This window comes from Chiloscyllium plagiosum, unplaced genomic scaffold, assembly GCF_037043375.1.
Source record: "Chiloscyllium plagiosum isolate Xiang-an unplaced genomic scaffold, Cpla_swu_hap1 HiC_scaffold_20, whole genome shotgun sequence".
Classification (NCBI taxonomy): Eukaryota; Metazoa; Chordata; class Chondrichthyes; order Orectolobiformes; family Hemiscylliidae; genus Chiloscyllium; species Chiloscyllium plagiosum.
Genome location: NW_028270158.1, coordinates 21,760,231 through 21,782,971, shown reverse-complemented (window position 1 = coordinate 21,782,971; position 22,741 = coordinate 21,760,231). Strand labels below are relative to the sequence as shown.

Here is a 22,741-nt window from a genome sequence, read left to right as displayed (position 1 = left end):
GATATAAGAAGAGATTAGAGAAATCAGACTTATTATTTATTTACTTATTTGAGTCCAAAAACCTTTCTAGACTGCAAAATATCCCTCTGTAGTCTTGCCTGCTTTTCCAACCAATTGGTGTCAGCAATTCTGCAGGTTCAAAGTTAATAAATTCAATGAGCAAATGGTAAAAGGCTCATGACAGCCTACATGCCACCTGAAACAAGTGTATGAGATCTACAATGGCCCAGGATGTTTTGGAAGTAGTTTGATATTATCGAGTGACTTGACTTCTGGGGACTCCTATCTATGCCTGGATACCTGGACATGAGTGGAAATTCCTTTTCCGATTTCCATATTCTAATAAAATTTCTGGCCTTTTTGGAGATGCAGTTTGGGTGTCTGTTCCAGTGTCATTTGCAAAAGTCTGGCATGCGTAGGACATCAGTTGGGGATGATCTCCAATGAGTTGTATTCCCATCCATGAGAGCAAATGTCAGCCTTGTTCATACAGTCATAGAGATGTACAGTATGGAAACAGACCCTTCGGTCCAACCCATCCATGCCGACCAGATATCCCAACCCAATCTAGTCGCACCTGCCAGCACATGGCCCATATCCCTCCAAACCCTTCCTATTCATATACCCATCCAAATGCCTCTTACATGTTGCAATTGTACCAGCCTCCACCACATCCTCTGGCAGCTCATTCCATATATGTACCACCCTCTGTGTGAAAAAGTTGCCCCACAGGTCTCTTTTATATCTTTCCCCTCTCACCCTAAACCTATGCCCTCTCGTTCTGGATTCCCCGACCTCAGGGAAAAGACTTTGTCTATTTATCCTATCCATGCCCCTCATAATTTTGTAAACCTCTATAAGGTCACCCCTCAGCCTCTGATGCTCCAGGGAAAACAGTCCCAGCCTGTTCAGCCTTTCCCTATAGCTCAGATCCTCCAACCCTGGCAACATCCTTGTAAATTTTTTCTGAACTCTTTCAAGTTTCACAACATCTTCCCGATAGGAAGGAGACCAGAATTGCATGCAATATTCCAACAGTGGCCTAACCAATGTCCTGTACAGCCGCAACATGACCTCCCAACTCCTGTACTCAATACTCTGACCAATAAAGGAAAGCATACCAAACGCCTTCTTCACTATCCTATCTGGCCCTCATTCCTGAAGAAGGGCCTGTGCCCGAAACGTCGAATCTCCTGTTCCCTGGATGCTGCCTGACCTGCTGTGCTGTTCCAGCAATAAAGTTTCAACTCACTATCCTATCTACCTGTGACTCCACTTTCAAGGAGCTATGAACCTACACTCCAAGGTCTCTTTGTTCAGCAACACTCCCTATGACCTTACCATTAAGTGTATAAGTCCTGCTAAGATTTGCTTTCCCAAAATGCAGCACCTCGCATCTATCTGAATTAAACTCCATCTGCCATTTCTCAGCCCATTGGCCCATCTGGTCCGGTTCCTGTTGTAATCTGAAGTAACCCTCTTCGCTGTCCACTACACCTCCAATTCTGGTGTCATCTGCAAACTTACTAACTGTACCTCTTATGCTCGCATCCAAATCATTTATGTAAATGACAAAAAGTAGAGGAACCAGCACCGATCCTTGTGGCACTCCACTGGTCACAGGCTTCCAGTCTTACAGGAGATCTAACCTTGCTAATCAGTCTCCCATGGGGAACCTTGTCGAATGCCTTCCTGAAGTCCACATAGATCACATCTACCGCTCTGCCCTCATCAATCCTCTTTGTTGCTTCTTCAAAGAACTCAATCAAGTTTGTGAGACATGATTTCCCAAGCCATGTTGACTATCCCTAATCAGTCCTTGCCTTTCCAAATACATAGGTAAAAACAATGACTGCAGATGCTTTTCCAGCACCCTTTCCAAATACATGTACGTCCTCAGGATTCCCTCCAACAACTTGCCCACCACCGGGGTCAGGCTCACCGGTCTATAGTTCCCTGGCTTGTCTTTACCGCTCTTCTTAAACAGTGGCACCACGTTTGCCAATCTCCAGTCTTCTGGCACCTCACCTGTGACTATCGATGATACAAATATCTCAACAAGAGGCCCAGCAATCACTTCTCTGGCTTTCCACAGAGTTCTCGGGTACACCTGATCAGATCCTGAGGATTTATCCACCTTTAACCGTTTCAAGACATCCAGCACTTCCTCCTCATTGTCAGTCATATGTTTGAAGTTAAAGGCTGGAAAGTGATTAGTCTTTTGAAAAAAGGTATGTAGTGCATGGACTGTTATATTGTTTGTGTTACCAACTGGTCAGTCCTGAACAGACACACACATAGAGTACATTAAGGTTATCTGCACTTGTGTCTTATTGAGTGAAGGTGCTGAATGTTTCAGAACAAGATTATACTTAATGTTCCATTAATATCTGTGGTCAGGTTACAGAGGGCATTTGCAAAGGAGGGAGAAGTTGGAATTATTCCTCTGTCAATTAACCTAGTCTAAGAAGAAACTACCACGATCTACAGAGAAGTATTAAGTATTGTTAGATCTTTTTCCAGGGTGTTCAAGAGGTCATTTAATGAATCTTATTTAAGAATAGAGTCATACTTGAATTCTATTCTTAATTCTCACCTTGAGGCAAGATGAGGTCCTTTTAAGGAGCACTCTTTCAGGGAGGTCTGCATCATTCAAGATGTTTTGATGACAAACATCTGCTAGAAGATTAGTTAAGCTCATTTCTAGGTCCCATAAGATTAATCTTACTGGAATTGTCTCCATTATCAGCTGCAGAAAACGGCCATGATGGAAAAGCTGATAACCAACATCTGGACATTGCTCATCCAAATGAAAAAGCTGCATCCAACTGTTAAAGCAGCAGTGATAAGATCATCACAAAATCTTCCAAACTCAGAACTGACTTATTATGGCGGAAAAATCTGAGTGACAGATATGGTCTGCATTCGCTTGGAAATATTTTGAAAGTACAGTAGCCCCCTGGTACCTGCGGACGTTCCAAGACCGACCGTGGAAGCCTGAAACCGTGGATAGGAGCGAACCCATTCATTTAGGTGGAAAATTTACCTAGCCAGCAGCCCCCAGTCCCTGGTTCTGGAACATTCCCCGTAATATGTTCGGGCCGCAGTAAACCGCAGGTAATTGAAACCGCGGAAACCAACTCCATGGATACGGCAGTACCCTGCACCTACACTGGCCTCCCTGCTCTGGAGCGCAATAGTAGCCACAGTGTCACTTATTGGAGATAGTCTAAATGGGGAAGGCATGAAAGGTTTTTATTCCTCCAAGTTGACACATCTTACCTCAGAAAAAGCAGTAAATCTCAACTAAAAACAGATCAGTTTCTCTTCCTTTTGCTTTGTGGCATCAAGCCTTTGGTAGAGGAATCTCTTCTGTTTTCAGTTGGATAAAGGCAGTTAGTACCTGAAAGAGTTAACCGACATCAAAATAAACTCCAAATATCAGGATATAAAAAGAATGGGATGAGCTAATCAGTGTTAGATGTGTATACAAGTAGCTAACAGTAATGTAACTTTAAAGTTGAGCCTGACAGCATCTTCTGAGATTACATAATGTTTAACATTTTATCTAAGATACATGAGAATCAAGTTAAGTCCTTATGTAATACATCTTTACTGTTTATCAAAATTGAGTCTGCCTTCTACCAACGCTGTGTGGGCATCCTTCCCCACTTGTCACCAGGAATGCAGACTAATGCCAATAGGAAGGACAGCAGAGCACCTGAAGGCATCTCCTGTGCAGGACACAACAGGATACCATGCTGACAGAGGGAGATGGCAGGTTTTCCCAAATATACCAGTTTGCAGCTACCACAGATCTTCCTTTTTGTTGTTTTCCTGACTTGTTTAAAACCTGTTTCATTGCTAATCTTTCCCAGTTTTGCTGAGGTATCAGTGAGCTGAAATGCTAACTCAGTTTTACTCCTCACAGATCCTGGCTGACCTACAGAGTAGTTCCAAGACTTACTCACTTTACTTCCTTTCCTTGTGGTAGTTATTGTACTGAGCTTCCGCATGACTGAAATGCACTGGGGTGACAATCAAAGGCTTTTGAAACATTTACCTCCTGGCACCGGTATTCAAACTCGACAATAACAAAGCTGGATAGGACATTCAAGACAGTAAAATATATGCTGCAGGATATTGAAAATGGTACTGACCTCAGGTGTTGAAAGAAGATAATTTCAAATGGTATGCCAGGCCACATGTTGATGGTTTTCACTTTGCTCATGCTGATATGGTCAATGTCCCTTTAGTCTTTTTAGCAACTGGGGAAGAGTTGTGGTATCCGAATTAGACAGGCTGACATCCATGTGGAAATTGTAGTGGTATGTGTAAATCAATATAGCTGCAATCCACAGATAGAAGCAGACAAGCGCATTAAAACTCTGCTTCTGCGACTGACTTTATAACAACAGCAACTTTAAAGTGCAGTTAAACATTCCCATTGGCTTCACAGGACTACTTTTAATGATTTTGAAAAAGATAAAATGAATAATTTCTTTCACACTACTACTGAACATTATGTAGGTAAGGAGTGGTAAGTCATTAACTCAAACACGAATGCAATTAATTAAAAACAAAGATAAAAGTTACACATGAATTTGAAAATACAAATCACTCTCTATTGTCATTGCAGGGCTGGCCTACTTGACAATTCTCTTTCCAAAATGAAACGGTTGGAAAAAATTGAAATGACTTGGAGCAGCTGTGATGGGTTCTGCAGTTGACTAGCTGGTAGGTTGCTCCCACTGGTGCAACAAACAGAACAGATCCTAGTGAGTGAGTGAAGGCTTCTCTGTTTTGCTTTTATGGCACTGGAACTTCTGGCTAGAGGTGTTAATGTTCTAAAAATCGCTCATCAGGGATGATCAACTCCATAGATTCATTTATTTAAAAACAGTAAAACACCAAAAAGTCACAAAGCAAATATTTCAGCAACCCTACTGATTTGGATGTGTAGCTTGCAAATCCATAGCAGATGAACCAGCAGGTACAATCACAACATTGTATATGCACAGCACAGACTCCCTAAACAAAAAGTGAACTCTCAAAGTCAAGTAAAGAACACACAGCCAGCTCTTAGTAGACTGGTTCAGTACAGCAATTCTAACTTTACCTGTCTCCCTGTTACTCAAGATCATGAGGCAAAATGTTGCTCACAGCAAGAACTTTCTACGAATCACAAAAAAAAAACCTTAAAATTGGCCGCTATCCCAAAATATTGAAATCACACTTCCAATGTTGGTCTAGCTCAAGGTCTAACTTGGAAATGTTGAAATTGTTTCAGCTTGAAAGCTCTCATTCTGTCAGGCTTTAGTGAGGTATGACGATCCATTTCCACCTCCAGGGAAGTCATTGTCAATGAGTTTCTGTTTACCCTTGGAAATGTTCATAAAACCTCAAAAGGCTTCTTGTGAATTCTTCATGAGATAAGTACAGTGTGGTTCAAAAATCAGTTGAATCCACAAGGGCAGTCATGTGACATCCAGTTGCCACATCGAGACTCCCTCCATCTTAAAGACAGATTAGCATTCTTTAGGAAATAGATTATAAATACACATTCATGACACAGACACATGATAACCTGATCCATAGAACACAAATTTGCTAAAGACTTTTTATTGTTTTTCAGGTTTATAAAGTGACAAACTTAAAGTGTGGATGGGAATTACAATCAATGCACAATTTTATTCGAACATCTTATTACCCAAAGAAGCAAAGGACAACAGTGTCATAATGAGAATTCAGAGTTATTATGTTCCTGTTAGAGTGAAAGGTAAGGCTGGTGGGATTAGAGAACAATGGGTAAATAAAAATAGAGGTTCTAGTCAGGAATAAAAAAGAATCATATTAGACATTCACAATTTGGTTCAAATGAATCTCTTGTACAGTATAAAGAGTGTAGGGACATCCTTAAGAGGGAGATCAGGAAGGCAAAGATGGGATACAAAACACTTGGCAGATAAGATCAAGGATAATCCAAAGAGATACTACAAGAACATTATGAGTAAGAAAGCAACTACAGAGAGAGTAGGGCCCCTTAAAGATCAAAGAGGTCATCTTTGTATTGAACCTCAGGAGGTTCGAGAGATATTAAATGAATATTTTGCATTAGTTTTTACTGTGGAGAAAGAATTCAAGGCTAGATAACTCAGTAAAATAAATATTGATGTTTTGAAAATAGTTCATGTTCCAGAGGTGGAATTGCTGGAGGTGTTGCTGATGTAAAGGTGGATAAATCTGTGGGAGCTGATCAAGGGTATCCCAGGACATTGTGGGAAGTTAGGGAGGAAATTGTGAGTCCCTTGCAGAAGTATTTGTATTATCTACAACTATGGGTGAGGTGTGAGATGATTGGAGAGTGGCTATTGTTGTGCCTTTGTTTAAGAAGGGGTGTAAAGAGAAACCTGGGAACTACAGACCTGTGAGCCTGACTTCGGTGGTGGGTAAGTTTTTGATGATTCTGAAAAATAGGATTTATATCCATTTGGAGAGACAAGGAATGATTAGGGACAATCAGCATGGTTTTGTGCGAGGGAAATTGTGTCCTACAAACTTTAGTTTTTTTTCAAAGTAAGCAGGAAGATTGATGAGGCAGAGTGGTGACGTTGTTTACTTGGACTTTAGTAAAGGCTTTGACAAGGTTCCACACGGTAGATTAATTAGTAAAGTTAGATTTCATGGGATTCATGGTGAGCTTGCCAGTTAGGTACAAAATCATGTCCTGTTGTTATGCCAGAGTGGTAGTGAAAGTTTTCAGACTGGAGGCCTGTTACCAGGGGTATTCCACAGGGGTCGGTGCTGGGTCCATTTTTGTTCATAATTTATATAAATGATTTAAATGAAAATGTTGAAGGCATCATTAGTAAGTTTATGAATGACATGAAAATTGGTGTTAGAGTGGACAGTGAGCAAAGTTATCTAAGATTATAAACAGATCTTGATCAATGGGTCAGTCGGCTGAGGAGAGGCAGATAGAGTTTAATTTGTATAAATGTGGGGTTTCGCATTTTGGTCGGGGAAGACTTATACAATTAAAATTAGGGCTTTGGATAGTGTTGTAGAACAGAGAAATCTAGGGGTGCAGGTACATAGTTCTTTGAAGTTTGGATCACATATCAACAAGGTAGTTAAGACAGTGTTTGGCACACTTGCCTTCATTGCTCAGTACTTTGAGTCCAAGAGTTGGGATGTATGTTGAGGTTGTACAGGACATTAGTGAGGTCTCTTTTGGAGTACTGTGTCCGATTCTGATCACTCTATTATAGGAAAGGATTTCATTAAGCTGGAGAGGATTCAGAAAAGATTTATCAAGATGTTGCTGGGAATGGAGGGTTTGAAATATAAGGAGAGCCTGGAACCTTTTTCACTGGAGCATAGGAGGATGAGGGGTGACCTTATAATGTTTTATAAAATCATGAGGGACACAGGTGTATTTTAAAGTTTGTGCGAAGATTTGTAGCTCGGGTGCTCGTTGTTGTGGTTCTGTTCGCCGAGCTGGAAGTTTTTGTTGCAAACGTTTCGTCCCCTGGCTAGGCGACATCATCAGTGCTTGGGAGCCTCCTGTGAAGCGCTTCTTTGATGTTTCCTCCGGTGTTTATAGTGGTCTGTCCCTGCCGCTTCTGGTTGTCAGTTTCAGCTGTCCGCTGTAGTGGTTGGTATATTGGGTCCAGGTCGATGTGTTTGTTGATGGAGTTTGTGGATGAATGCCATGCCTCTAGGAATTCCCTGGCTGTTCTCTGTCTGGCTTGCCCTATGATAGTAGTGTTGTCCCAGTCGAATTCATGCAAGGACTGCACAAAACACTATATAGGACAAACAGGAAGACAGCTAACAATCCGCATACATGAACATCAAGTAGCCACGAAACGACACGTCCAGCTATCCGTGGTAGCCACACACGCAGACAACAAGCAACATGAATTCGACTGGGACAACACTACTATCATAGGGCAAGCCAGACAGAGAACAGCCAGGGAATTCCTAGAGGCATGGCATTCATCCACAAACTCCATCAACAAACACATCGACCTGGACCCAATATACCAACCACTACAGCGGACAGCTGAAACTGACAACCGAAAGCGGCAGGGACAGACCACTATAAACACCGGAGAAAACATCAAAGAAGCGCTTCGCAGGAGGCTCCCAAGCACTGATGATGTCGCCTAGCCAGGGGACGAAACGTTTGCAACAAAAACTTCCAGCTTGGCGAACAGAACCACAGCAACAGGTGTATTTTCCATGAGTAGGGGATTTCAAGACTAAGAGGCATATTTTCAAAAGGCGAGAGGAGAAAGTTTTAAAAAAGACACGAGAGGCAAATTTTTCTTTTAAATACACAGTGGTTCGTGAATGTAATGAATTTCCAGAGACAGTGGTGGATGCAGGTACAGTTACAACATTTAAAAGACATTTGGATAAGTACAGGAATAAGAAATGTTTGGAGGGATATGGACCAAGCGCGGACAGGTGGGATTGATTTAGTTTGGTATTATGGTCGGCATGGACTGGTTGGACGAAGGGTCTGTTTCCGTGCTGTTTGACTCTGAAAAGGAGAAACCAAGGTGGCTGTACTACACAAGTGCAGACCAGTTGTACTCAAGCAATGTTGAACACGCCCGGAAAGCACTTGCTTGTTATATGTTCCTGTTTATACTAAATTTGCTACCACTTGACTATTCAAACTCATTTCAATTTCCACATCCACAGCATTCTTTCATGCCTCCCACTCCAAAACATTATGCATTTCAAGTTGGGCTTGCATTCCTTTGAATCACAGCAATAATTGTGTCTTAAATATCTTGACAAAATAAATTATATTCTCATTGTAAAAAACCACTTCCAATGTGGAGTTATGGCCAGGTATTTCTGTCACTGTCACGACAATCTCTGCTATTAATCCTGCCATGTAGGATTAGCACACACTTCCACATCAACCTCATAAGGGACATCGAAAACTTCTCATGTCAATTTCAAGTCCCTAAACGCATATTAATTTTCATGTTATGAATCAAAAAGAAGTCTTCAAATATTTTCCTTACTTAGATGAAGTGGGAATAAGAAAATTAATTTGTCATTTGTCTCTTTTTCCAAACTGTTAAATTCACAGGGTGAATGCCAAACTGACTTTGATCACATCAGCTCAATGGGATTGTGTTCTGTTTTGGAACAAACCCTCATTGCAAAGCTCATCAATTAAATAGAAATGGCACATTGACGTTTACAGTGACTATCACAAAACCAAATCCTGACAGTGGCTATTTTCCACTTCTTTCTCAGGAATTTGGAAGTTAAAGCAAATTACACCAAAAAAGTGATTAAAATAAAAGAGAACTTACATAAGTTACTCTTGTGTAGTGTTTATGGGAAGAGGATGTGGGGAATTACAGATGGGTGGAAACACGCACCAAGACTGAAACCTGTGCAAGTGCTCTGAATGATATCATAACTGCTGACTGTGCTGATTTATTCAGAGTCAAACTGACAGGAGGAGACTATTCAGCTCATTCATGTGTGTGCGTGCTCCTTAAAAAAAAAAGCATCTAAATAGTTCCTTACTCCCCTACATTTTCTCCACACGGCTCTGTAGATTTTACATTATGGCTGTGGACACACCAACATCTGAGCGTATTCCAGACGTAAAATACTTGGAGCATCTGTTGGATGTTACTGGCATGATAGAAATTCCAAGATGGCCGTAAAGTAGGACTCACTCAGCTTGTCCATTCTGTCCGTTTCTTTTCTGTTTGTTTTTATTTTTGTCTCATGTTTTCCGTTTCTTCTGAACAATGTCCTGATTACGCAGTGTGGCGTGAACCTGGTGTGGTGGTCTCTCGGCAGTACAGTGTGGCCTCAACATGGACCTCTGGCCTCAAGGTGAGGCCCAGTGCAGTCTGAAGGTTAGGTGCCACCAGTGACTGGCATTTAGAATTAGAATTATATTTTTGTCACATGTACTCAAACGAATACAGTGAAAAGTTTACAAGTCACCACTTATGGTGCCATCACTTTTACTCTGAACTTTTTATTTCTTTATTTTTCTACTTTTTTCCCTAAGAATCTGTACCTAGGTAGCTTTGTACCTAAGATGGCGCCATAAGTGGTGACTTGTAAACTTTTCACTGTATTCGTTTGAGTACGCGACAAATAAGATAATTCTAATTCTAAATGCAAATTATTTCTTATGCAACAGAAAAATTTGTGACCCAGTTGTGTTGCCAGGGTGATACAAGAGAGTTGGGTACTTCCTTACTGGGGGTGGGGTGGGAGGGTTACGGTGGGAGCAGGAGGGGGTGGGTATGTTGGGAAATAAATGCTGCTGTCATTTTCGGTAGAATCCGGGGACTGGCTCAACAGCATTCCCGCTTTTAACATTCCACTGAGAATGATGGTGACATTGTCAGAGAGTCATGGAGATGTACAGCACGGAAACAGACCCTTCAGTCCAACTCGCCCATGCCGACCTAATTTAATCCCATTTGCCAGCACTTGACCCATATCCCTCTAAACCTTTCCTATTCATATACCCATCCAGATGCCTTTTGTAAGGCTCCAGGAAAAACAGCCCCAACCTATTCAGCCTCTTCCTATAGCTCAAAACGTCCAACCCTGGAAACATCCTTATAAATCTTTTCTGAACCCTTTCAAGTTTGGAAGAAAATGAAAAGTATGGGTGTAAAGAATTTGATTAAAAACAAAGTCCAATGATCCACTTGGGTTGATTATGCCTGCTTCCATCTTAAATAAAGCTACATCCATCATTTGGAGTGTATTGGTCTTCAAGAACAACCTGATCTATGCACAAAACAATGGGAACATATTGGCAAGTCAGTTGATTTTGTGAACAACCATTTCTGGACAGAAAATAGTAGAGCACATTACAAAACAAAAAAAAAGGAACATTTTTATTATGAATTGGAGCAACTTGATTTTGCATTGCAACATCATCTTGCATTTATTTAGTGTCTGCAACATAGTCAAACATCCCAATGTGCTTAGCAGAAGCATTAATCAAAGATTGACACTTAGTCACATGTGGAGACATTGCACAAAATTTAAAGTGAGATCATCTCACTCAGTGTAAGGCAGTTAGCATCAGGTTAGCTACTCAACTACTCAACAGTTGAGCTGTGTGTCATGGTGGTTTAACTTAGTAAGAGTTAGGATCCTACTTCCCTGAAGAGACATGAGAAAATCTGTCGGTCTGCAGTGGAGAAGTATTATTCCCAGTATATTAGAGAAAAGAGGCCAGCTTCTCAAACTAAGCACAGAGAAATGAAAGTAGCTTCAGAAGATGGCAATTGGAATATCATCCCTTGAACCTGGATACAGTACCACAAGAGTTTCAAAGACTTCAGGAGACCAGAAAAGTTGAGTAGTGACCCACACACAGATTTCCTGAGCATTCTCTTGCACATCACTCCATACAGCAAGATGCTTTGCAGTTCCACTTATTCTTCTCTTCCTAGGTACCTCTTTACAAGTCAATCTGAACAGCTAACACTGACACTCACTCTTATCTTAGAGACATCTCATCCCCAAACCACAAATCTTGTCAATCCCACCTCCCACACAATCCGTCATTCGCAAAACTCCCTGCTTTCTCATAGAATCAAACAGTATGGAAATAGGCTATTTGGTCCAACAAGTCCACACTGAACTTCCTGAGAGTAACCCACCCAGACCCATTCGCTTACCCCATTACTCTACATTTACCCCAACTAATGCACCTAACCTATACATCCCTGAACATTACAGGCAATTTAGCATGGCCAATTTACCTGGCCTGCACATCTTTGGACTGTGGGAGGAAAGCGGAACACCCGGAGGAAACCCATACAGACACAGGGAGAATGTGCAAACTATACGCGGGTCCCTGGCACTGTGAGGCAGCAGTGCTAACACTGAGCCACCGTGCCATCCCTCATTGCAGTAGACAGCACAAAACTCTAGGAAGAGAAATAACCATCTGCCTTGGAGATTTGCAGAATAATGGACCATTTGACCACTGATGGAGAGATGGGAATCTTCCTACTGACAAAGTTCCATATCACTGAGCCATTTGACATGTAACACTCACGTAGCATTCCTGTCACCAAGGGGAAAAGTTTCTGTAGCCTATCTATGTCTCTCAATTTTATACATCTCAATCTCCTCAGCCCGAAGGAAAACAAGGTTCTGTGAGCATTCCCAAAAGACTCTGCTCACCTTTGGATGATTCCATCTGTTGTGTTAACATCATATCATCTCAGACACTTGCACTGATGTCCACCTCCATTGTAAGAGAGAGACCACCTATATAAAATAGGAGGCTTGCTATGAGGCTGAGTGAGACTTTGCCATGATCAATGGCTTGCACACACTGAGTCCGGCGGGTAAAGGACAGGTGCAGCGTAGCCAAGTGCAGTTTAACTCTCCACCTGGTTGGAGGGAAGAGGAAAGAAGGATCAGGGAAGTCAGAGCTCAAAGCAGTCCTACATCTTAATCCTTAAAACCCCCCATTACTACTACCGCCACCATCACCACCAGCACAACCACCATCCCCAGTCAGAGCTGTACATGCTGCCTCCTGCAGGGCCCTCAGAATCCCCAACACCTTGTGGGCATCTATCATGCAGCATCTTTGATTTGGTTTATTACTTGATTGATTTATTGTTGTCATGTACTGAGGTACAGTGAAATTTACTGCTTTGCATGCTATCCGGACAAATCATACTTTGCATGAGTACATCAGGGCAACTGAACAGAATGTAGAATATTACAGCTACAGAACAGGTGCAGAGAAACAGCAACTCTAATATTTGAGAGGTCCATTCATAAATCTGGTAACACTGGGGAAGAAGCTTTTTTTGAATCTGTTGGTGTGTATTTTCAAACTTTTCCATCTTCTGTCCAATGGAAGAGGGTAGAAGACAGCAAAACTGGGGTGGGAGGGGTGTTTGATTATGTTAGGAGAAAATGAGGACTGCAGATGCTAGAGATCAGAGTTGAGAAAGTGGCGCGGGAAAAGCACAGCTGGAGAATTAACGTTTCAGGCAAGAGCTTGCTTTTCAGATGCTACCTGACCTGCTGTGCTTTTCCAGCACTACACTCTCGTCTTTGATTATGTTGGCTGCTTTTCTGAGGCAGCAAACTTCCATTCCCCGAGTCAATGGAAGGAAGGCTGGTTTTCGTGGTGGACTAGGTTGCATTCACAACTCTCTGTAAGTTCTTGTGGGCAGAGCAGTTCCATTCCAAGCTGTGATGCATCCAGATAGATGGGTGTGCTTTCTTGACTGTAGCGATGATGTGGATGGACCAGGACAGATTGTCGGCGATATTTACTCCTAGGAATTTGGAGTCCTTAGCCACCTCAACCTCAGCATCGTTGATACAGACAGGTCCTCCACTCCACTTCCTGAAGTCAATGACCAACTTCTTCATTTTGCTGACATTGAGGGAGAGACTGTTGGCTTTACACTGTGCCACGAAGCTGTCGGCTATCTGGGCAGAAGGAGCATGAGGAGCCTGCTGCTGAACATTGGATAGACCCATAAAGATGATAATGATAAAGGTCAGTCTTTAGCTAGGAATTCCACTTGAGTGATTACATAAACATCAGTACATTTATTTTTGTAAAAATGTAAATTTATCATATTTTATTTTCACCATCTCCCCCACTGAGTTTCCACTGTCCAGTCTTCTCCCTTCTATTGGCCTTGGGAATAATGGTGTGAACAAAGTGGAAAGCATAGAATGTGAATGAGATGGGAAGACTTTTGACTGTGGTGATTGGTTGGCGTTGAGAGGAACAGTGAGCCAAAGACATAGGAGGAGAACGAGGCCACTCAGCTCTGCTCTGTCACTTAATGAGTTCATAGCTGATCTGATCATCCCCAACTCCATTATCCTGCCTTTTCCCTATTATAGGCTGACAAGTGACATGTAACATTTGCGTCACATAACCATCTCAACGACAGCCATTCTAAACACCAGCCCTTGACATTCAAGTGATGTTACCATCACTGAATCCCCCTCTATCAACATTCTGGGATCACTGTTGGCCAGAAACTCAACTGGACTTGCCATATAAACAAACACAGTGGCTATAAAAGCAGGTCAGAGGGTAGGAATACTGAAGTGAGCAACTCACCTCCTAACTCCCCGAAGTTGTCCACGATTCCCTAACTTACCTGGATGGGTGCAGCTCCAACAACACTCAAGAAGCTTGACACCATCCAGGAGAAGGCAGCCCATTTTACTGGCACCACCTCCACTCCCTCCACCACCAACGCTCAGTAAGCAGTGCATACTATCTAAAGATGCACTGCAGAATTTGAATATACGTAAATGACCCAGTCTCGACAGTTCACTATAGCAATGAATTTCACAGATTCACTACCCTCAGAAGAAATTGCTCCTTACCCGTCTTAAATTGCGATCTCTTATTCTGAGATTATGCCCTGGTTCTAGACTCTCCTATAGGAGGTAAACAACAATCCGACATTTATACTGTCAATCCTCCTAAGAATCCTTATGTTTCAATAAAGTTGTCTCTCATTCTTCTGAACCCAAAGGGTACAGGCCCCAACCTACTCAATCTCTCCTCATCAGACACTCCCTCCATATCTGACATCAGCCTCTTAGATATTCTCTGGATTGCCTGTCTAAACTGTTCATAGTATTCCAGCTGCAGTCTGACTAGCGTGCTGTATTAGTCGTAGCAAAACCTCCCCATCTTCATTTTATTTTAGAGGGAATGGAGTATAAAAGACTTCCCACATTGCAGTGATCTGATTGCAGTAACTGGATGAGTCCGTCCTCCTCAACCTCCTCCTTTTTCCTTGAAGACGGATGGAGAAGATGGTTGCCATCTTCCTCCTCCTCTAGCTTCAGTCTTTTCTGCCCCACCTTATTGTGCAAGACAGGACAGACCATTGTTGTTCGCAAAATTCTTGCTTCATTAACTGAAGGGCATCCCTAGGTCTCTGGACATCCAAATAGGTTCCTCAGCAGTGGCTTGCTCTATATCATGGAATCCCTACAGTATGGAAACAGGCCAATTGGCCCATCAGTCCACACCGACCCTCTGAAGAGCATCCCATCCAGTCCAATCCCATCCCAGTAACCCTGCATTTCTCGTGGCTAATCCACCCGGCCTGCATATCCCTGGACACTATGGGCAATTTAGCGTGGAGTCAGACTTTTTAAGCAGCAAGAAAATCGAGGGTTATAAGGAAAGGCATAAAATGGGAATTGAGGATTATCAGATCAGCCAAGACTTAATTGTCTGGTGGAACAGACAGGAGAGGTCCATCAGCATTAATGTACATACTCAGCTAATAAGCTTGCACGCGCAGGGCTTTCTGATATTGCCATTTACCATGGAGTCAGTGCAGACTAGAACCACAACAGACGAAGCAAGCTTGCTGAGAGAGAGAGAGAGAGAGAGAGAGAGGAGACACTGCTAGATTTCACTTCGAAAGTGGAATTGCCCTTTGTATCATAAAACTCACACCAATCTCCTGTTCATTTCAGCAGCAACCAGCCCCCCATCCCCCCCCAAATGCCATCCCCACCTTCAAAGCTTTGGTAGTCTGGGGAGATGGGGGCAGGTCAGCATTGATGTTACTGGAATTATAATACAAAGACTCAAGGTAATGCTCTGGGAACACTGGCTCCAATCCCACAGTGGCTGGAATATTCTGGAATGGCAAACTAGTCTCAGATGATGGTGACTGTTAGGGCATCATCGATTGCAGCATAAGCCTATCTGGTTCCCTGGGGAAAACAAATTCAGAAGTGGAATAATTGCTGGTATTCCATGTATTGATTTTCACCCCAATATCCCCTCAAGATAAAACTAGACAACTTGCAGAATATCAACGTGGCTCCATTCCACTTTCATTGATGGAACTTTGCTCACATTTTGTCGCCTTTGGTGGATAATGAGCATGCAATGCCTAAGTCCAGCAAAAACAAACATAGTTAAGCTATTTCAAAAGAGACACATTGTGTAATTACTTATATTTGTTAGCACCTTTACACACAGTAAAACATTCCCATGTTGCCTTGCAGGAATGTAATCAGATATAAATTATACGTAGCCAAAGATGGAAGTCGTAGCACAAGTGATCATACACTTGGTCAAGGACGGTAGGCTTTTAGCATGTTCTGAAAATAAAAAGGAGAGAAAAGGTGAAGAGTAACAAAGGTTTGAGAAGGTTATTCCAGAGTTCAGGATTTATACAACTGAAGGAATGCAGCCAACCCTAGGCCCAAGGAAATGGGGACAAAGAAGAACAGGAAAAGGATGTTATTAAACTGGAAAAAGTGCAGAAGAAATTTACAAGGATGTTGCCAGGACTCAATGGTCTGAGTTATATGGAGAAGGTGGACAATCGAGGACTTTTTTCTTTAGAGCTTAGGAGACTGAGGGGGAACTTGTAGAAGTGTATAAGATCATGAGAGACATGGATAGGGTGAATGCACTCAGCCTTTTTCCCCAGAATTGGGAAATCAATGACTAGAGGACATCAGTTTAAGGTTAGAGGGGAAAAAGTAAAAGGAAACCTGGGGGTGCAACTTGTTACACGGAGGGTAGTACACATATGGAATATGCCAGCAGAAGTGATTGAGGCTGGTACATTAACAACATTTAAAAGGCATTTGGACAAATATATAGATAGGAAAGTATTAGACGGATAGGGACAAGTGCAGGGAAATGGGGTTAGTGTGAATGGATATTTTGATTGGCATGGACCAGTTTGGCCCAAAAGGGCCTGTCTCCCAAGCTGGCTGCAGCTCATTCAAGTGACATTCAAACAATGTTTTTTTTGACTGTGGGCAATTTCAAGCTGAATTTCATCATGTCAATCTTGCTCGGCCTAAAATGTGCAACTAGGAATAGCACAGGGATGTTTTGATTTTTAAAAAAAGCAATTATAGGACGAAGGGAATATTAAAGAAGTAATCCGTTACAAAATGCAATAATTATGGAGAATATGAACGCCAGAACAAAGAAAGGAAGGCAGCTTGAGGGAGACATGCCAAGTTAGTCCTCATTGCTGGAACAAACTCACTCATTCACAGATATCTGGTGGACTCATCACCAGTTGTCCATGTTGAGCTGAGACAGGGTAATCAGCGTGCATTTTAAAATTCAAGAATGCTGATTCAAGTCCGATGAAAACTGGTGCTTAAACAAGAAAATGGCTCAAAAGGCAAAAATTTACAACAGAAGTCGGTGCAATGAAAGAGCGATAGGAATTTTACTCGTGTGGGATGTGGATGCGTAGGAGCTGTGTGTGAGCTATTTGGTGAAAAGAACAGAGATTACATTTTAGGAGGATTCAAAAGTCAGGAACAAAGGCATCAGGGCAAAAGTGGTTCTGTGAGAGAATTCCAGAAGTCAGGCATGTCATGACTGAAAGATGGGACAATCCCAACTAAGAAGACAAAGTGAGACTGAGGGCAAGACTCCCAATATGCCTGATAGAATTCTGGGAATGGAAATCTGATCGAAAGGAAAAAGGTTAGGCAGCATGTGCCAAAACTCTTTCTCCAAACTGAATTCACACATATAATCAAATTCCCCTTTCAGGCGTTGTTTGGAAACTTTGTATTCATTGTCTAAAAAGTCAGCTTATGGCAGTTTTGAAATAATGTGCACGCTGAAGTAGTTGTGTCAATGATAACGTCAGCAGATGCTGGTCATAAGATCAAGAATTGTAACACGTCTTCTTGCTAGGAGTTACCAACCAGTATGGCTTAAGCAATCACCATCTCTCGAAGTACCAACCTGCCCTGGATTCCCTGGAAAGAAAATATTAATCTCCAGGTCATTGCTGGGAACAGCCCAGCAAACCAATCCCGAGGACAATAAACAAAATACATTTTCTTCATTTACATTGAACAGCTTGCTTTTTTGCTTCTAAAACTATTGGAAATGGGGTTTGGGTAGCTCGCGGGAATTGCTGTTTGAGGCAGTCGATGCTTGAAGGTTTTGTGACGAAACATTCAGAAGCCAACCAACCAGTGCTGGTAACAGCCTCGGTGAGGCCCAGAGTTCATTCATTCGACACCAAAAAAAAAGAAACTAAAGAGGTGCATCAATTCTGCTTAATTTTAGAAAGAGAGTCTGGGGATCAGAATCTTATCTGTCCTATCGACAAATATAACCTGATCTTTCTGCAACGGCATTGTTGTTGCTAGCAACATTACGACTTAGTCTTTGCAAAGAAGCAAGCACACAAGGCCAGCCATAGGGACTGAAATGGTTACTGCAGTAACTTGCACTGTGATTAAAAAACATTGCAACATGCCAGCTCCACCAGTTTGGAGGGATGCCAACTCGAACTCACCAGCCGGACATTTTCGCCCACCCATTACCCCAGCCCCCAGCCACATAGCTTGACCCCATTTCTCGAACGGCGTGCAGTGCTGTGACAAACAAAATGAGTTGGCTTTCAGTGCAACGAAGTACAATGAGATAAATCCTGGGATTCTGGAACCAAAGCTGTTTCCCCCTCTGTTTTTGAAACAAATAACCAAAATGAAATGACAGACTCGGCAGGAATGACAATAAAGTGGTCGGTGTATTTGAAGGAAGGATTTCTCTGCACATGGCTCAGTTGTTACAGTTAACAAAGTATTAATTAAAAGTTAGGCCGCATTGTTCAAACAGACCTTTTGCGCCCAACGGAATTATATTCAAATTAATGGGCTTGCTCTGTTACATTGGCAAGAAGCCCACTTTAACCCTTTCAGTAGCTATCAACCTTTAGAATAATTCACATTCAAGCAACCAGTGGAATATATTGCTCCACACACAGTATCAAAAGAGGGGTTGATTGTTTTGGATATTATACTGTATTTCCAATCCTTCCCCCCCCCCCGCATTTTAATGGGCAATTACTCACAGATAGTGGTACTCACTTCTGACAGCCTTACTCCTGCTCAAACCTGACTATGTGAATGGTTCCTGTGAACCTCTTCATCTTCAACTGGTAGCATGGGTGACTCATGCCTTTGAGTCAGAGGGCTGCAAGTTCGATTCCCTATCCAGAGATTTGAGTATGTGACGCTTATAATTCCACACTATCAGAGATGCTGTCTTTGTGAGGAGACGTTCAAACCCAGGCCCCACCTGCCCCCACAGGCAGATGTAAAACATCAGTGAAACAAGTTGTTATCTGCTCACTATCGTGTTGCGCTTTTGCCAAACCTTGTATGCATAAACTGACTGCTGCTCTTAATTATTTCACTGGCTACCTAACTTTGATTGTCCTGAGGTTGTGAAAAAAAGCTCAATATAGATTTCTTTACTGGAAAGGGTTTCTTTCTAGAATGGGAGCCATTGACAGGACTAACAAAATACTTCTGCTCTTACAAATTCAGCGGAAAAAGATTGCAGAAATCAATTGAAAGGCAAAATACAATGTAGATATTTGCATGCCAGCAAACTAAAAGACTGGTAGTTGTCAAATGCACACAGTGCCATTTAGAAATAAAAATGATTCACCCTTGAATTGCTGTGTATTTTTCATGTTTACACACTGATTTCAAAATGTCCATTTTATACCAGCACTACACCACCGAAAATGTTTCGACAGCACACACAGCAGTCTTTAATGGGTTACACTGGCAAACAGTACAGAAAGCTCTCAGCCTGCAATTTAAATCTTATTTTAAAACTAGCACACGCCTAATGAGAGGAAGTCACTTAAGTTTTTGGTTGAATTCTAATGAAGTCTTTAACTTATTGAGGTCACAAGTCAGCATTTATGGGTCCATAAACATGCATGAATGAACAGATTTATGTCAGTAATTTATAGACTGCTCATCTGATATAGAAAAAGGTATAAAATGCATTGAGCTCAAACCTCTTGCGTAGTTCACGGAAGCCAGGGGAATGAAAAGCAAAAGAAACACCAGAAGTTAAATGAAAAACATACTGGAACTGAAGAAGAAGGAGGCCACGAGCTTCAGTAAGGGAGAGAGTTGTTAACAGGGTCAAACAATAAACTGCTTCTCAGATGCTGATGGGCCTGTTTTCTACTTATTTTAAAGATTTTTTTTCGCATTACTGAAAGAGATAGTTCTGCTTTCAAACATAGGATTGTTTCCAAATGTATCTAGGTTAATGTCAGACTGTGTAATATTAGCAATGTAGCAAATGACATTTCTTATCTTCAGATTGTCAATTTAAATGGTGTACAAGCGAGGTTTAGCTGATTCAATAATGCCTAGTAAATCCATTTCAATAATCTAATATGCTATTCTTAGAAAATACAACTTTTATAAAGGGAAATGAAATTATTTGATGAAAATTGAAGGAAAAGTATTGTTACTGAACTAATGCTGGTGAGTCCAGACATCTAGACAGGACATGTTCATGTTTCAGGGTGTGCCCATTCATAAAGCTGACAGATAAGGGCAGGGCACTCCCCTCCTTGGAGTTAGGTTACTGAAATGAAGATGAAAATAAAAAAAACGGTCAGTTGACAGAGTGGGAGGGAAGGCAGGCTTCAAAACTGCAGTCTGTCAATAAACCACTTTCCTGAGATGCAAGTTAACCCATAAAAATATCTGCTGCAAAATCTGTTGAATTACTTCTAAAAAAGGTAGACATCTCCTTGCTCACTAGTGATAAAGTCAGCAGACGATTTCCGAATCAAGCTTATTCCTTTGCAGAGTGAGAATTGTTTTTTTTAAAAACAGATATTTGTTGTATCATTCCATATATAAAGAAAGGATTTGACAGAAACAGGAGCCAGAAGATACAAATCAGTACTCAACAGCGCTGACCTTCCGCATTTCTTCAGAGTTCAAGTGCCTTTTTCTTGTACACTTTCACTCTGATTCTCTCTCAGCAACAAACTGTTTGTAATTTCAGTGCTTGCCAGCACCCAAAAACTTTTCAATTACTCTGTCTGGTACATTCAAAAATTCGAGGTTTCATCTAAAAGGCAGCAGCTGCTGTGGTGTGACCACTGGGTAAAAAAACCTGACTATCGCAACCTTGCAAACACCCCGGTGTTAAAACACACACAACACTCATCTCTCATTCTAAATGCTTCCTCCTCCTTCATCGTACAACTAGTTGCCCACTTTGTTTTTAACTGAAATGCAAACAGTATTTCTTACACAGAGTAAAATGACAAGTTCATGATCTAAAGGAAAAACTATCCCATGTGTGTTTGTTGGATGGGGGAGGGTTTTAGTGGAAGTTCTGGCATCCATAGTGTCGTTTACAAGTCATACATAAATAATGCAATAGAAAAGCAATTACATTACAAGTTAGAAGCAGTACTGAAACATACCTCTGGACACCACTTCTTAGGAAATCACGAGACTTTGCATTTAGGTTATTGTAGATTTAGCCCTGCTATAGTTAATCGGTATTACTAGTGGCTTTATATTGATTGCTGTCTGATGTCAGTGAACAATATGCAGTGAGGAGACTGGACTGTAGTATAGCCTTAAGATTGTGTTCTGCTTGAGTTTATAGCTAATAATTTGGCTTGAAAGCTCCTGTTCTGGCTGACAGCAACTTCCCTAGCTTGCTTTAATGTCTGCCCACTGCCAACTGTCAGAGCCAAAGCCTCCAAGCTTTTGTTATCCTGTGCAGCTGAATGCTCAAAATGGAAAGGCTCAGTTTTGTTAAAGTCCAGCTATTAATGAAGCAAAGAGATTGGCTTTATTTCCAAAACATATCCTCTAATGCACCGAATTAAGGCCTGGTTAAAAATGTTACCACAGAGTCTTCTCCGGTTGTCCTTAAAAATTATTCCAGTAAAATCCACAAGTTCAGGTTATGTGGGAAAGAAAACGCACTGAGACTCATTGCAATAGGACCACACTGCCATCTATTGCACCAGCGCTCAGATTACATTTTACCCAGCATCTCAATAGCTGAGCACAGGAAGATGAAGAATAATCTGATCTTCACCAATCACTGCCAACGAAGTGAGATACTTGAACTGCTATATTAGTCAGTCATTTCCAAATCAGAGGCACACTGGAGCATGTTGGGATTGGTGCAGATTTCTCCTCATGAGAGGCTGCTTCTAACATGTGCTATATGACAACTTATGCCTAGTCCCAGTTTGCAACATCCAACATGCCCAGAGAAAGGCAGATGTTGGGGAAATTGCAACAGGTCTCCCAGGTTCTAGTCAAAGTTTTTGAATGACCCGATCTGTAGATATGCAAGACAATTGCGCATTGAAATCTTCATTCATGGGAGAAGTCCCCGCAGAGGTTAATGAAATGGTTTACAATGTGGACACACGCAAACATAAAAAAGAGTTAATTCCTACAAAATAAGTTACAAAAGCAAAATATCATGGATGCTAGAAATCTGAAGTAAAAACAGAAAACCGTGGGCCGAGCAGCATCAAAGAAGAGAGAATCAGTTTTTAAAGCAGGTGTAGAGGCAGGGAAATGGTGGTGGGGAAGACTAAATGATGAAATGATGGGGTGGAAAGCAGGCATGATTCAAACACAGAATCGTTCAGATTTTTGTGACTCATTGCACAACATATTATTAAAGTTTGACATCTATTGGTTTGATAGACAGGCTCAAGTGGTTTTAAACTTCTTGATGTGAGACTATAAATAAAAGTACTATCAATTATTGAAGTTAAATGTATTAACTTTCTTAAAAAAAACCAAGAAGAGTGATTTTTAAAAAATAATGAATACATTCAGAGATGCTTAAGAACTTTACTTGATGTTAACCTGGGTCTTGAGA

General features: G+C 41.5%; 1 long non-coding RNA gene across 2 annotated transcripts; it reads right to left on the bottom strand.

Annotated features, from left to right (window-relative positions):
* Positions 1-3,282: 3,282 nt before the first annotated feature.
* LOC148146583 (uncharacterized) lies at positions 3,283-21,516 on the bottom strand. 2 transcript variants are annotated; one of them, XR_015760623.1, is made up of 3 exons: positions 21,309-21,516; positions 4,161-4,268; positions 3,283-3,403 (listed from the first exon to the last, which is right to left on the bottom strand). It is a non-coding gene; the product is annotated as an uncharacterized LOC148146583 (long non-coding RNA). The 2 variants fall into 2 exon arrangements; XR_015760622.1 differs by lacking the exon at positions 21,309-21,516 and adding an exon at positions 12,214-12,293.
* Positions 21,517-22,741: the final 1,225 nt, after the last annotated feature.